Raw genomic sequence first — 17,124 nt, forward strand, 5'->3', positions numbered from 1 at the left:
ATAACTGGCCAGGCATCACCAAAACCAGTGAAGATCTGTTGCTCATTTCAGAGTGTAGGCAAACCCCCCCACCTAGGCTAGCACGAATCTGCTAGATGGGGGAAAAGAAAGAATGAAAACTCCAATGCCCTGCCAGTTTCGAACCGTGAACAGACTCCATCACCTCCCTCCTCATTGAAATAGGCACATACAGTTTGTCTCCAGAATAAATCAGACCTTCAGGGCTACGGACACAGTCGGGCAACGTGTTCAGGAAGGTATCATCATCAGCAGTAAAAGCAGACAGATATTTCTGGACCCAGGCCCCCCCCCCACAGGGAAAAGGGAAGGCGAAGTCTCATCAGAGTGTGGAATCGATCGCGCTTGCGCACGGGTGACCACGGCCCCCCCCAGGTGGGAGGGGGAAAAAACAGAGTCCATGATGATCTCACGCTGACAGTCATGTTGTGGGAGGCGTGAAAGCGCGTCAGCCAGGGAATTAGCCGCCCCAGGGAAATGACGAAGAGTGAATCGAAACTTAGCAAAGAAGTCCGCCCAACGAAGTTGTTTAGCGTTGAGAGAACGGGGGGATTTCAGCATCTCCAAATTCTTATGGTCAGTCCAGACTTCAAATGGTAGTTGTGCCCCCTCCAACCACTGCCTCCAAGTGGAGAGAGCCAGCCGGATCGCTGACGCCTCCTTCTCCCAAATCCCCCAGTTTCGTTCAGCGTCAGAAAACTTTTTAGACACAAATGCGAGGGGGTGTAAACGACCATCTTCCCCTTCTTGCAAAATAGCGGCCCCCATTGCCACATCCGAGGCATCAGTTTGGACAATGAATTTTTTAGTTTCATCAGGGCGCGCCAGCACTGGCTCAGAGGTGAACATCAGTTTAAGTTTCTCAAAAGCCTCTGCGCAAGCAGGGGACCATTTAAGCGGGGCGCCTGGTTTCGTAGCATCAAAACCCTTCCCCTTGGTCTTTAGCAAATCAGTCAGGGGAAGGGCAATTTGAGCGAAATTCTGGATGAAATTTCTGTAAAAATTGGCAAATCCGAGGAACATTTGCAATTGTTTGCGGGTCCTGGGGGGCTCCCAGTCAAGTACAGCCTGAATTTTAGCAGGGTCCATTTCAACCGTCCCCCCAGAGATGCGATAGCCCAAAAAGTCAATGCATGTCTTGTGGAATTCACATTTTGACAGCTTTGCAAACAAGTGGTGTTCATAAAGTCGCTTAAGGACCTGGCGCACCAATTTAATATGCGACGGGAGGTCCTGAGAGTACAGCAACACATCATCAAGGTAAAGGACCACTCCTTTGAACAAGAACTCATGTAGGACCTCATTGATTAGGTTCATGAAGACCCCCGGAGCCCCTTGAAGGCCGAAGGGCATAACGAGGTACTCAAACTGCCCCAAAGGGGTATTAAATGCAGTCTTACTTTCATCCCCCTCCCGGATGCGCACACGGAAATATGCATCCCGGAGGTCAAGTTTCGAGAAGATCTTGCCCTTGGTGGCCTCAGCTACCAAGTCCTTGATTAGCGGGAGGGGGTAAGCATTGGATAAAGAAACAGCATTCAGACCCCTATAATCAGTGCACAATCTGAGCCCCCCGTCTTTCTTCTTTCGGAAAAGTACAGGCGCGGCGAAAGGGGAGGAAGCCGGGCGAATGAAACCTCGGGCTAGGTTTTTATCAATAAAGTTCCGCAGTTCAACTTTCTCAGCCGGCCCCATCGCATAAATTTTACCTTTGGGCAGTGATCTACACATTTAGCCGACACAAATTTGACAACCCCTTCTTCCCACAAGATGTAAGGGTCATGGGTAAACCACCAAGGACTCCCCAGTACTAAGTCAAACTGCGATTTAGGGGTAACAATAAAGGATCTGGATTCCCAATGATCGCCGGCCCCCAACGGATCCCCAAGCATCGAGAATAAATCCACGTTTTCAAGAAAAGCAAAATTTATTTCAAAGCGTTGAAGACATACTCAAACACGTTCTTTGTTAGAACTGGGGATACACAGTTAGGTCAAGCATAATAAAGGAAATTCAAACAGATACAGATCCAATGAATAGCATTCCCGCTGGCGGGCTAATGAAACGGTTGCGCGCTTAGTCCATGGGAACCAGGCAGAACATCAGACAAAACACAGGTGCAGTACTCATGAGAAAAGCAATAGGCAAGCATTACAGCATCTTCTCCCCCACACAACCTCCAGCAGTTATCTTGTGCATTCCAACGCAGGAGCAGGATGATAGAAAACAAGCCGGGTGCAACAGGGAAAGGATATGTACACAGAGGTCACAGAAAACAGAATGGCAGCTTGCTGACAAGCTTAGAGGGAACATTGATCAGGACTATGGGATTGAGTGAAGCAGTGACAATGCAATCCTAAATGGAATTACAAATAGGGCTCCCAGGAGACTGTGGGACGTCATGGAGGGGAGGCCATCAGTAACAGTGTGACATCACTTCTGGGAAAACCCAGAAGAGATGTCACACTGACAGCATTTCTTTTTACATTCTTTCTCCTGCTGGCCACTGGACTGCCAACTGGTGTATAGCAACCCAACGTATGCCTCACTCTAAGCCTATTCATTGGAATCAATGAACTTAGAAGGGTGTAACTGTTTAGAATTATATTAAGACACCTCTCTCCACTATTCTGCCCAATACAAGCATGCATTTAACTTCTATGTCCACTAGTGGGGATAGGTTTACTCCATTAAGTGGCATGTAAAACAGAGCCAAACATTCAATCAGTTATGATTGTAGATCAGTTTTGTGTAAGGCATTTTTCACTATAAATAGATAATGAACTCTGTGATCACTTGGCTTGAGTGCTTTGTTGCTTCTCAAGAACCTATAGCCACTCTCCTGAAAGTAGTGTGTTGGAATTTTCAGCAAACACATGAGCAGTCATGGAAACAATTTATATAAACACTGACTAGCAGTAAAGCCCGTTGTGAAAGCAATACAACGGGATCTAGAAAGAGGCTCTGGGGCAGTGCTCTGGCTTTGGGCAAACAGTGTCAATTTGCTGTGGTGACCTCAGCAGGGTATAATGACAGAGTCCACTGTTTTCTCCAGAGGAACTGATCTCTGCTACCTGAAGAGCAGTTGTAATTGTGAGTGATCTGTAGCCCTCACCTGGAGATTGGCAGCAATTGTTACCCAGGACAAAATGGCTGGTTTGGAGGGTGGAGTCTATGGCATTCTACCTGTCTGAGGTCCCACCCCTCTGCAAACCCCACCCTCTCCAGGCGCCACCCCTTCAAATCCCTAAGAATTTGTCAGCATGTAGTTGGCAACCCCATCTCCTTCCCAGCTAGCCATCAACCTACCATTATCTGCCCCTTTGACTTCAGCTGACTTCTGCCCTCCCTTCTGCAGAGCAGTTGTAATTCTGAGTGCTCTCCAGCCCTCACCTGGAGATTGGCAACAATGGTTCCCTATGTGGGACTGACTGGTTTGGAGGGTGGAGTCTATGGCAGTGTACCTGTCTGAGGTCCCACCCCTCCTCAAACCTCACCCTCTTCAGGCTCCATCCCTCAAATCTCCAGGAATTTCCCATCTGGAGTTGGCAACCCTATCAGGACTGGCCCCAATGTGTTTTCTCCCAAAGGCCAAAGTAGGTGACAGGACCAAGCTTAGTTGCCTACCAACAGGCACTGAGGGGAATGTAGGGTTGCCAGCTCTAAGGAGGGAAATACCTGGAGGTTTGGGGGGTGGATTCTGTAGAGGGCCGGCCGACGGAGGCCTCGGCCTTCTGTCGCCCGCCTTGCCCCCCCAATCTCGGCCCGGGCGACTGCGTCCCCCGCCAGCGGCCGCCCGACTCCAGACCCCCCCGCGGCCACTCCAGCACCTGGAGGTTTGGGGGGTGGATTCTGTAGAGGGCAGCATTGGGCGGGGGGGGGGCGGAAGGACTCAGCAGGTGTAATGTCATAGGGTCTACCCTCCAAAGCATCCATTTTCTCCAGGGGAACTGATCTCTGTCATCTGGAGATCAATTGTAACAGTGGGAGATCTCCAGGTCCCACCTGGAGATTGGCAACCCTAGGGGGAAGTCAGCTGCACAGCAGGGGGTTGAAGAGAATGGTTTGATGGCTGCTGGGCCAAGATTGGCAACAATAGTTCCCCAGGAGCCCCATCGTAAATGCACCAAACAATTCCTCAAGATTTTCCAAAACACTACTCTGTTTTGGGCTCCTGGGGAACTTTGAAGTAGCACCAAAGCTTTAAGATCTCTCCAGCTGTCACCTGGAGACTGGCAACAGCTTGTCTGGAGTGTGGGCAGTATGGCATTGTATCTGTCTGAGGTCCCCCTCTTCCTCCTCCTCCTCAGATTCCACCCTCAGCAGGCTTCATCCCTAAAATATCCTGGAAGTTTCCAACCTGGAGTTGGCAACCCTATCTGCCTGTCTGTCTTAAGTTTTACAACCACACACCCCCCCCACAGCCTCTGCCTAGGGAGCAGCTGACATCATTCTCCTCTCCCAACTGAAAATTCCAACTGCCTTGCGGGGGGGGGTGAGTTTGAGGTGTGGAATGTAGTCCAATCAGCTTCCATATGTAAATGACCTTGGAACACTGGGCGGGACTGCCCAAAGCAGCCAATGAACCCAGCCAGTGTCTTCCGAGTGGCAGTTTTTTCGGCCTAACACTAAAGGAGTGCATTTTAGAATTCTGGCACCCAAAACCCTTTTATAATATAGGAGAGATTATTGATACCGGTGTGTTTGGAGTGGAACATCTTGTGATGAATCATCTGCTCCTGTCAATGAAACAGCTATTAAAAAAACAATGTCAACTAGCAATTTCATGAAATTAATTTAGGCCAATGGAAATCTGGCCAAGTTGTATGCTTTTTACTAGGACTGGCTCCAGGTTTTATTAGGATGCAGGGACTATGAAAGATGAAACCCGACTCCCACCTCTTGCTCACATGCATATCTCTCCCCTCTTGGAGAAATAGTAGGACACAGTGCCTTCAAGCCCTCTTGACACCCCCCAAGGCTAAAGGGGGGGGGGAGAGAGAGCTATGCTCTGCTGCTTCCCAAGCACTCTCCTCCTGAAGATTGCGTTGGAGACCCCTGTGAGAAATGGGGGGGGGGGGAGACAGAAATATCTGTTGCCCACTGCTGCATGGCATCAGGTAGAGACTGGCAGCCATGCTCCCTCTTGAGGCCAGGGCAGCTGACAGATGATACCGACATTGACACCACCCATGTATGTACAGTTGCTTCCACATGCCCAGATATTATTCAACAAAGTGGTTGGAAAAGAAATGCCACAACTAGTTACTGAGGACACATCTTAATGGTAGGTTGCCAACCTTAATGGTAGGTTGCCAAACAATTGTAGCATTAAAACACGAAGCAGTTAGACGAGGCAGTCAAAGGTTGCAATTCCTGCATTTCCTATATTATATAACCATGCTTTCCTCCTCCTCATGGCATTATGGCCTCTTTCAGGAGGGAGCTGTATTAAATATGTCCACAGTGAGATATCCTCCCCAGACTCAAACACTGCAGGTGGGGAGACAACATCTTCTCAAGGCTGTGTAATGTTCCCAAGAGTGTAAAAACTACAAGACAGCCCTGACATAACTCTTAATGAGACCATAGAAGAAAGTAGCTTGGTGAATGAATGTGCACAAAATCAGATTTTTGATTGTTAACCATATAAACAAACAAACAAAGCTCACTCCCCCAAATCTTGGTGCATGAAGTCATAAAATATTCCCGCACATATAAACTGAACTAATACTATTATTCTGAAGAGTAAGGAACAATCAAGAAGAAATCTATATACTCTAATAAATGGCAAAAGATAAAAAGAGTAACTGGACAGTGTATCCTACTAAGCAAAGCAACTGTGAATGTTAATAAATACGTTCTTTCCATTTTCCAGTTTTTCTCTGTGTCTTGTTATGCTCTCAATATAAGCTTGGGAAAGGAATAGGACTGAGGCTCTTCTTCTAAGTGTTGCCGTTAGACCAAATTAACGTTTTTTATCTGCTGTGTTAGAAGTTGAAATCTCAAAGGTTACCAGGTACAATTGGGGAAAATTTCTAGTGGGTGGAAGGGTTTGGATAAAGAATTTAATTATAAAAACTTGGTTCTTCAAGCTTCGAATAATTATAAAGAGTTGCCCCTTTCACAAAACATACTTTTTTACACTGATAAGTAACTTTTATTTTTAAAAAATTATTTGAATTGCAAGGGAATTAATCCTATTAAAAAGTACATTTAACACACACACAATATGTCCTGATGCACTGGAATGCAATTCATCTCATATTGAAATCTACAAAGGTTTGACTAGCAATTTACAGCCCAGGTTTGTCAAAAGCTAGATGAGTGGCATTCCTCTTATCAAAGCAATTTGCACTAGAAGTTTCTGATTCAGAAGTTTACCATTTGAGCAGATATATCTTTATTAAAGGGAAAGGGGAATACATAATATTAACAACTCATACAATTCATGCCCCAAGTGTCATTTAGAATTCCTTTCTACCATACTAAAACTGTTAAAAAAGGAGAGCTGAATATTTTTTGGTGGGGGGTGATTTTAATTTGACTTTACATAGTCAGCCAAACAAAATTCAAGATTATCCCCATTTCAAAAATTAGTGAAACAATCCTATTTCCAGGATATTTGAAGAAATCTCCATCCTCACGAACACATAAAAGTTATATTGTTCACAAGTATGCAACAGCTTTTCTTGTACAGGTTACATTCTAACTTTCTTTAATCACCAAATATTTCACAGGCAGAAATAGGTCTTTGGTCAGACTATGCATGGATTTCATGCTTGTTTCAAAGAGGATAACTGCTCAGGATCTGACTGATTGGAAAAAAATGTAATAACTTTTTTTTTAATTTTTCAACATTTACAACAATAAAACACAACGATCTTAACAAGAGATTTTTTCAAAATAAAGTCTTGATATACAATTGAATTATTGTAAGAATATAGAAATCATTCAAAATTAACAATGATAATAACTAGCAATAACAACAATTTGTTTAATACGGAATTATATCAATATATTTTTCAGGGAGGCTACAACTCTTGTTTTCTGAATTATTAACAAAATCAAAAAAGGGAAACAATTTTTCCAAGAATATGTTCTTCTTTGATAATACTTCAGCCATCCAAATTTGTGATGCTAATTTATCCATAACTGTTAAATCTCATACCTTAATAAACCATTGGCGAATTGTAGGAGCTTTGTTAAGTTTCCAGATTTGTGCAATCAAAGTTTTTGCAGCGCTTAATAAAAGTGCAGCTAACTCCATTTTTAATTAATTAATTAATTAATTAATTAAACTTTCAATTTATAGACCGCTCACCCCCTAAGGGCTCTGAGTGGTTTACATTGTACAATTATTAATTACATTACCTTACTAGGGCCACACACACAATGAGGGGAAGGGACTACTTATCAGGCACCCATGGCAGGGTCTTAGTTGTTGTTGTTGTTTCTTACGGAGGTTCTTCAATCCGGGCGATGGCGTCTTTTGCGCAGGTCTTCCTTTCGGTCACAGTGACTCCTTCCGGGTATGGACCCACAGCGCACGACAACGCATGCTACCGATTAAAATAAATATTAGTTAGCCGTAAAGAAGGTCAAAAATTTAAAAGAATGGATTCTGGGGTTTTAGGAAGATCACAATTAAGAATTCTATTAATCAGATCTATAATTTTGGACCAATCCCACCAACAGTGTTAAAAGAACCTTTCTCTCCGCAACTCTTCCAACAAAAAGGGGGCAAGGAGGTATAAATATGAGAAAGTTTTTGGGGTGTCATATACCAACGAGTATATAATTTGTAATTTTGTAGTTTGACATTTAATAAAGATGTAGTAAATAGACTAGATGACCAAATAAAGCTTTGTTTCAGCTATTATCACCATAATATGTAATAAAAATCATAATGATTAAAATAAATATTTATTAAATCTAAATAAATGAAATCAACAAATATATAATTATTTTAGATATATATATTTCAAATAGAATAATATAATAAGTATATAAACTTGCTTTACTTCAGCTTTTATAAATTTTATAATAAAATAAGATAAATATAAAATATAAGAAGATTAAAAATAGTGCTTGACATCAGCATATATTCCCATAAAATTTAAATAATAAAAATACTTGCCAACTTTGGTTTACTATATAAGATTTAACTACATATAAAAGTAGTAATTTAGAAACCTTTAGTATTTTCGTAAAGTGTTAATCATTATTGCTTTAAGAATATGTAATATCAAAGTTACATTTAAAACTCAGGTCAAATCATACAATAAAAATTATCATCAATTATCCAAAACTCAGCCTGTAAGTAGTTGCTCTTCTTCTTGAGTGAGAGGAACTGCACAGATTTTTAACAGAGCTTTCCCAGCTTGATGCTGAATTCCATTTCTGACTACAATAATGTCTGAAGCAGGGTTCCAGCGAAATATCACTTTGGCTTCAAAGAGTTTGTTTGCAAAGAATTTTAAGGATTTTCTTTTTTCAAGGGTTTCAGCCGACAGATCTAGGAGGATCAGAATTTTCTTGTCCTTATACTTCATGGAGCCTTGTAGTTTTGCTTCCCTTAAGATTTTGTCTCTAGATCTGGGATAGAGAAAAGTAGCAAGTATATCTCTTGGGCGACCTTTGCTAGCTCTTGCCATGGGGCCTAATCTGTAGGCTCGCACAATGATTATGTAGGTCTAAGTGCACTTTTTTTTTGGCCATCAAGTAGGTTTCCCAAGTCCCCCCGCCCCAGAGGCCCATTCCCCACCGCTGGCGGATCGGGCCCTGGGGGAACCCCACCCTGACGTGCGCGTCACCCGGAAGTGACGCGACCATGCCAGGCACGCTGGGGCCGGAGCCACGGTCATCCGAGGGAGAACTCAATGGTTTTCCCTCGGATGGTTGTGGCCCCGCCCCCAGCGTGCCCGGCATCGTCACGTCACGTAAGGGTGACGTGCGGCAGCGCACACGTGCTTCGCATGCACGCGCGCTCTCCAGCCGCCCTCTAGCCGCCAGCGGGGAGTTTCCCTCTCCGGCGAAATTTTGACTTGGCAACCCTACTTGGGCGACCTTTGCTAGCTCTTGCCATGGGGACTAATCTGTAGGCTCGCATAATAGCTGGTGCTATTCCTTCCATTTTCAGTGCTTGTGCCAGCCAAGATGCTAAAAAGGAGGCTAAGTCAGTGTTTTCTTCCACTCCCTCTTTAAAGCCATGAAATTTGAGGTTGTGTTGACACCAACGTTTTTCTAAGGTATGCAAGTGTGTATTGGTGCTCTCTTCAAAGGATTGCAAGTGTCTTATCTCTTCTTGGAAGGTCGTACAGAGCTCTGCATTGTTTTCAGCAATTTTAGTTGTCTCCATAAGTTCATTCATCAAGTTGGTGAGCTTGTTGTTTACTGGTTGAAGTAAATTGGCTACAGCTTGTGTGAGAGATTTAAAAAGGTCTTCTCTAAGATCCAACAGGTCTTTTTTGTTGATTGATAAGTTTGTATTTGGTGTTCCAAGGTCTTTCAGTGGAGAAGAGGCAGCCATTTTAGGAGAGGAATGTGATGCCTCCGTCTCTGATATTAAAGGCTTGTTTGGTTGAAAAAGGTCTTAGAAATTCCCGATTCCTGTTTCTTCGGTTGCGTTTTTACTTTGTAGGTTCGCTCCATTCTTGGTGGTGCAGGCTGTAAGAGCCTGAAAGAGTAATGATATCACCGAACAGCCATAATGGTTGTTTGAGCTAAAATGATGCGTCCGCCATTTTCCAATGACGCTCCGCCGCCCCCCCGACTGATTGGAAATTAAATTGTTCACTAATGTAATGAGACGTCCAATACACTTGTCAGAGAATTCCAACGAAACATAATCTGTATGTGGTGTACCTCTGCCAATAATCTGGGATGCTTTTAAAACTGGTGTGAGATAAATGCATTCATATAACTTCCAGTGTTAAAAAAAACAAAAGGGAGGGGACTAAATCCCCAGCAGTTTTGTTCAGAGTGAAATCTATCAACAATATAAAAAAGTGTTACAAAATGATAATCCAAATCTAGATGTTTTAGAAATGCATAAAATGCAGAAAGCTGTTTTATTTCTAAATCAAAATATTATGAAAGCGGAGGAAAAGAAGGATCTCAGAAACTGGATTTTAGCAAAATGTACATTATTGTAGGGGGGATTAAGATTATACAAGGGGCGGGACCCACGATACTCGCGGGGGGGAAGGACCTCCACACATGAGGCAGAGGAGGAAGCAGCAGGAGGAGGTAAGTTCCCCCCCATCCCGCTGGTTCCTCCCCCGTCTCCTCCACCCCCCCCGCTCGATCTCCCCCCTTTGCCTTCCCCCCCGGCTTTGAAGCGAGGCCTGAGCAGCTTGCCGCTCGAGCCTCGCTACTCTCTTTCCTTCCCCCCGCTCCGAAGCGACAGGCCCAGCGCGTGTCACATTTTTAGATTTTTGTGCACACCTGGGGACTGCCCCAAGTGTGCACAAAAATCTCCCTCCCCCCAAGTGCCTCCGATGCACGGATTTAGGTATCCGCACGCACGGGGGCGACTTGGCTATTAGATATATAGATTTTGATTAAATAAAGCCTTTTAATCTCATATAAAATATATCTTTCTGCTAAAATATATTTTGATAGCCCTTAGCTTTAGTCTCATATAACGTATATTTTTGCCAAAGCATGCTTTAAGCTCAGAAATGATAGCTTGCTAAAATCACAAGACACTTTTTCGAGAAGTACTGCTATAACAGCGCACCTGCTGTAGAAAAAAACCAGGATGCGGTTAGTGCCGAGAAGTAGGGTGCTTAGCAACAAGATCCAAGAAAGGAGGAGCTGCTTGCCTAAGTGGTCACACGGTTAGCTTTGCTAGAAGAGTGAGTGTGTGCTATGCTCAGAACTACCAAATTTGGAATTAAATAAACAGGAGTCTGGGTTCTTCAGAATTTGAGTAATGGGATTTGTAAACCGGGGTGGATTGGTATGCGGTTCAGAAAGGCTGTACCTCTAAGTAACCTTGGCCAATGGGTGAACAGAGAGGAAGTGATGCATCCGTCGAGGGCAGGATTTGAATAAGTTAGCTGTGTAACTATAAAAATGCTTGTAAGCAAATTCAAAGGCGAGCTCCTGAGCATCAGAGAGTTCCCTCTCTACTAGTAAAGAGTTTTTCTTTTACCTTCACTTTGACTTCGCCTCATTTATTTAGACAGTTTTGTCTCTAACATTATGAAAAACAAATCTGGGGAAATTATACCTAAGCAGTCTGACATAATGAAGGCATTTGCTCGGTTTTATGCAGGCCTATATTCTGCAGCTAAATCTAGTACAGACAAAATCAGAGCATTCCTTTAGAAGCGTGCTACTACAACACATATGCACTCTACCTTTCTAGATAAACCTGTAACTTGTGAGGAAGTTCTGAATATTATTTTAATTTTTTAAATAAAACATCTCAAAGGGATGGATTTCCTGTAGAGTTCTACAAAAACCACCTCTGTCACAACCAACAAAACATGAACAGAGGGATAAGATGAGGGTTCTTAGCATCCCCACTTACAACCTCTGATGGAGGACCTCAAAAACCTCTGTTTCATACAAAATCTCTTGCTTATTTAAACGTCTAATAGTGCAAAGGATTACAGGCTAAGTGGCCTAAACCAAACAGCTAATGCCTATAGTCTTCATGTGCCCAACAGCATGCTTAAACTATTGTTCAGTTACATCTTTTCCTGTGAACTGGCTTTATATATATTTATAATGGGGGAATGAAGGTTTAAACCTTACATTAGCCATGAGTTTAGTCAAGCAACTGTCTATGTTCTAGACTTCTTTTCTGTAAAATAGGTATGATATTGGTCTACCTTATAGGGTTCTTCTAAAGACAACTAAGATCATGTATGTGAAATACTTGGAACACTTCAAAAAATAAGCCAAAGGTAAAGAAGGGGGTATACATTTAAAACATTTACAGTGCAATCCTAAGGACACTTTCCTGGGAGTAAGTCCCACTGAACAGACCTAAGTAGAATTCTGAGAAGACCTACTTAGGATTGCTGTTTTAGCCTGTGTCAGAATCAGGAGTGGCTTTACAGCAGGAGAAGCATTGTAAAATACATGAAGGCAGTACTAAGAAAAGATCTGGCCTACCTTGCAGGACTAGGGTTCCCAGCTTCCAGGTAGGGCCTGGAGATATCCCACTTTTACAACTGATATCCAGCTGACAGAGATCAGCTCCCCTGGAGAAAATGGCTGCTTTGAAGGGTGGACTCTATGGCATTGTACCATGCTGAGGCCCCTCCCCCAAACCCCGCCCTCTTCTGGATCCACCCCCAAAATCTTCAGGTATTTTCCAACGCAGACCCGGCAACCCTAATTAGACCAAAATAAGGTATGCTGAGCACTTAGAACAATCAAAGTGCTATATAAAGCTAAGATACTAATACAGAGGACCAGGAGCAGATGACCTTCTGCAGAAAGAGCAGAGAAAATGAGAAGAATGCATAACACTATGATAAATTCTAGAGATAATACAGACTACATTTCTACATTTTAGCAGTCCCCAAGGATGTATCTCCTTCCAAAGATAACAGGGAACATTCCAGAACTCCCTTTCTTATCTATTCACATTATCAAAAGTGAAAAAGCAAGGACTGCTCATGATGAAGTTATAAATATCCAGCTGGGGGACATACAGTACCACAGGCTATTCTACAACATAGCAGAAGAAAGGAACAACATCTGCATGCTTATCTGTCCATCAGCAGCCAGCCAATCCACAGCGGGGGGGGGGGTGGAAAGATGGCACAACTCCTTTACCTGCTTTCATTTACTTGTATTTAAAAGCTACTAGGATTTTTCTTCCAAAAAAGGAAAAGCAGGATAGAAATATAATAAATACAATACAGTAAGAAAACATAATGCTTCAACATATTCTACAAATCCTGCCTTTGTCCATCTCTCTCTCTCTCTCTTTCTTGGGCTGCATGTTAGAAAACAGTATGGGATCAGAAATAAATATTAAGTTAAAGTACCAGAATTCTTCCATATTGTTGCAGTTATGTGAGATACTATATTAACAAAAATACACTAAAGTATGTTGCGTTTGTACATGCGTTTATGATAGGGTGGGGATCAAATTTGTGTGTTAGCCAAGGCATGAAAAAGCATGAGCAGCTCTAATAATAACTGCAATTATGGATGACTATTATTCCTGCACTCTAATCTGTTGCATTCCATCTCAGTTATGTGTCACTAAACTAACTAGAATGTTTCAACAATGCTGTCAAGTTATTCTTTGTTTTATTGATGGCTTGTACAGTGATCCTTTTTTGCAACATACATTAATACACTATCATTACATTTAATGGTCAGCTGAATGACTTACATGTCAAGGTCACATCCTTGAAGCAAAGATTCCTTTAAAGGTTCAATTAGTAAATTACTTACATTGAATTCACCCCCTTTCTGAATAGATATGTTCTTTCTGTGTTTTCAGAGTCTATCTCCATGTTACACTGCTTATGGGTCTGCCTTGTGTCTCTCCCAAATCCTGTTGATCAAGGCATGCTCTGGGAGTTCTGTGTGGAAAACTGATTCCCAGACATGTGGAGGCCTGATTCACAGTGTGAGATAGGGAGCTGAAGCCTCCCCTCTTGCCATGTTTCTGATCTGAAACAGCCCCAGGGAGCTACTACTGGTCCACATGGGAATCTTAATTGCAGTCCATGAGTACACATAAGATTCCCCACTGGCCTGGGCAAATAGTAGCTCCCCTACAGCTGTGTCAGGTGAAGACAATGGCACAGGGAGGAGAGGGCTTAAGCTTGCGCCATGGTCCTGATATGAATCAATCCCCTGTGTGTCTAGAAATTACTTCAGCACAGAACTCCTAGTGCACATCTGGTTTGACAGGACCTGGAGTGGACCCATAAACAATATAACACGCAGTAGATCCACCGTGGATCACTGCTACAGACAGATTAACACAGCCACCCATCTTAATATAACATGCAGTTTGCCCTCTGGTTTCTGGAAAGATGGTGGGCCAGTCTCATGGGCCAGCTATGTGGGCAGCTTCCGTGCTTGTTTTAACACCCAAGTAATGTACAATCCTCTGCATCCCCAGCTGAAAAAAACAAGAGTATGATAACACTAAGAGATGCTTCCAAAGCATCCCATTGTGCACTGATGGTACTCCTACACAGGATATACATGGAAGACACCAGTTAGTGCAAAATGCCCTAGGAACAGAGGCATCTGATGATGTTATCTGACCACTCCTTCCTCCTGAGTTAGGTGCCTCTATTCCTAGAGGCTATGAGGGCAGCAACTGATGCCTGCATCTGCAGCCTTCTAGGTCCATCCTTAAACATAGATGTGGCAGAGTTGCCCAGAGGTTTCTGACCTCCTGCATGGACTGGGAAGGAATCTGGAAGGGCTAGGCACGGAGAGGATGGAAGCCATTGACTAGGAGGTGGGACAAGTTTGGCCTGGGATCAGTGTCGTAGGAAGATGGTGGCTAAGCCCTCTCAGACACTCTTGGCAGTGAAGAGGTGCTGCTTGAATTATGTGGGTGCTGCTTTAAGTGGGTGAAGTCGAGAACAAGGGTACAGGTCCCACTGCTGGGATGGGCTCTTAAGGCCATGGTACAGAGAAGTTGGGTAGTGGTTGCCAATAGAGGAAAGGAAGCTACTGAACTCAGGGGGTGAAGTAACTGTTTGGGAAAGCCTGTACCAGGGGTGCTGCGGCACCATGATAAAAACAGAGTTCTGATTTGGAGTGAGCACCTCATTTGTCACAGGGGAAAGATACGCAACATAGAAAGAAGACCCCTGCCCAGCTTGCTGGGGGCCACGTCTACCTCTGTCCTCATAATGTTGGAAATGCTGGGAATGCCCATGGCAATGTCTGAGGGTGCGCAGGGCCGGCTCCAGGTGCTTCTGCGCCCTAGGCGAGGCGCAAACACCAACCTCCTGGTGACGCCTGGAGACCTCCCAGCTGGCCGCCTCCTTGCCCGCCCTCTCCACCCTCCCACCCCACTGCCCTCGAGTGAGTCCCTCTCCCAGCGCCCCGGGCCGCTCCCTCCTAATGCCTACCTTCCGTCTCCGTGGATCTTAAAGCGCCTCTTTGCCAAGGGGGGCAGGGGCAGCGGGGGGGCGGGAAAGGGAAAGGGAAAAAGTTTGAGAGGGAAGGGCGACAGGCGAGCCAGGGCTGCTGCTGCGCAGGTCCAACGGGTGGCGACGTGGCCCCCTCCCCTTCCCCCCCGCCGCTCCAGGGCTGACTAATTGGCGAAGAAGCGGCCAGCGAGGAGGAATGGGAGGCAACTAGCGGGAGACTCCCCCCCCTCCAATCGATCCTGCTTCCCGCGGAACAAACCAGAGGCAGTTTGACGGCCTCTGCCCAAAGGATCTACTCCCCTCCGTCCCCCGGCTGACGAGCAGAATCAGGCTGCGCGGTGGCTGGCCCAAGCATGGAAGGGGTGCAAGGGGGCATCGGGAGGATGTGCCCCCCTCCCCAGGGTCAAGGGATAGAGGCCCACCAGCTTAGCGCGACTGGGGTTGTTGGGTAGGGGTCCGGCCAGAGGCAGAAAAGTTCTGGAAAGCTCCGCACCGAAGCCCGTAACAACTCGGAGAGCAGCACTCGGCTCCAAAGCCCGTCTCTCCCGCACGTCGGGGAAGCAGCTTGGCGTGGCGTCGGCTCTTTCCTTTCCTCGCAGGCCGGTTGGAGAGGCGCCATTGCCACCGAGTCCGACAGGCGGCAGAAGGAGGGGGCTTTTTTGGGGGGGAGGCATAGTTAGGCGTGGTGGCCCCATCTAGGGCCCGCCGCCCCATCCAGGGCCCGGTGCTCTAGGCGAATGCCTAGTTCGCCTAGTGGGTGAGCCGGCCCTGAGGGTGCGGCAACAAGTCCCCCAGGCAAGGCAGTGGTAGATCCCACCAAGAGAGACATGAGGATAGTGATTCCCTCGTTTAAGTCCTGTAAGGAAAAATGGCTTATAGGCCAGCAGGGACTAAATGTGGAGAAAGAGGGCTTGTGGATCACTAACAAAAGTGTCTGTAATGTAGATATTAAGTACTCATATTATCATCTTTAGCTTATGAGAATTCATTTTACCCATCAAATAATTTAAAAAGCCACAAATATTATGCCCGTATGGTTTATATTGCTTTCTGAACACCATTAGTATCCTTAACCGCAGTAGCATGTCCACGTGTTCTTTCCCTCTGCACAGATGATAATTTTTCCCCAGTCTATCTTTCATGTTTTTTAAACCGACTTGTCTCCATATCTTCCTGACCTGTTGCCTTTTGCGCACATTTCGCTTTCGTCTCATTCTTCTCCATTTCCTTTTCACTTTACCAGCCTTTCTTTCTCCTTTTGGATAATTTTTTCCCAGTCTATCTTTCGTATTTTTTAAGCCAACTTGTCTCCATATCTTCCTAACCCGTTGCCTTTTCCACACAGTTCGCTTTCGTCTCACTCTTCTCCATTTTCTTTTCACTTTATCAGTTTTTTTCCGCCCGTTTTCCTCATTAGTTTCTTCCCTTTGCTTTTGTAACAACGTGTCTTCTAGCTCTTTATCCTCCTTTATTTTCTCACCCTCCATTGTCTGTTGGATAATTTCCGGACCCTGAGTATTTTTTACAGTAAATTCAGCATTCTCCGGAGGCTTAGGTAATTCGTGCCGGCTTACCATAGCAGCTTTAAATCCTTCTTTAATACCTTTCAGCGTTGCTTCCTGGAAATCTTTTAGAAATTGTTCCATCATTTCTCCCAACAGTTCTATCGGTATCTCTGCTTCAGACCCCATTTTTGCAATCCACAATTCTCTGTGGTTCTGTCTCACTCAGAGACTTAAATCCTTTGCCCCGAAAAAAAAAAAAGTAAAAGAAAGTATATTTTTACTTAGCTGAGTCTCGTTTCTGGCCGCATTTTTGTCACCTCATGCTCAAGAAATTCGGGTTTCCTTTAAATTCCACTCGAAATGCCTGTATCCTTGTTTTCTTCATTGCTGCATTTGTAATCCCAAAAAGAAAAAATAAAGGTTTTAAAACCGGCGGCTGCGTCTAGGTCGAACACGGAAGTCATGTTCTCCCCTGTTATCGCTCCTGCTTCGGGGCACAG

This window comes from Gekko japonicus, unplaced genomic scaffold (assembly GCF_001447785.1).
Source record: "Gekko japonicus isolate JY-2015 unplaced genomic scaffold, Gekko_japonicus_V1.1 scaffold53, whole genome shotgun sequence".
NCBI classification, from domain to species: Eukaryota; Metazoa; Chordata; class Lepidosauria; order Squamata; family Gekkonidae; genus Gekko; species Gekko japonicus.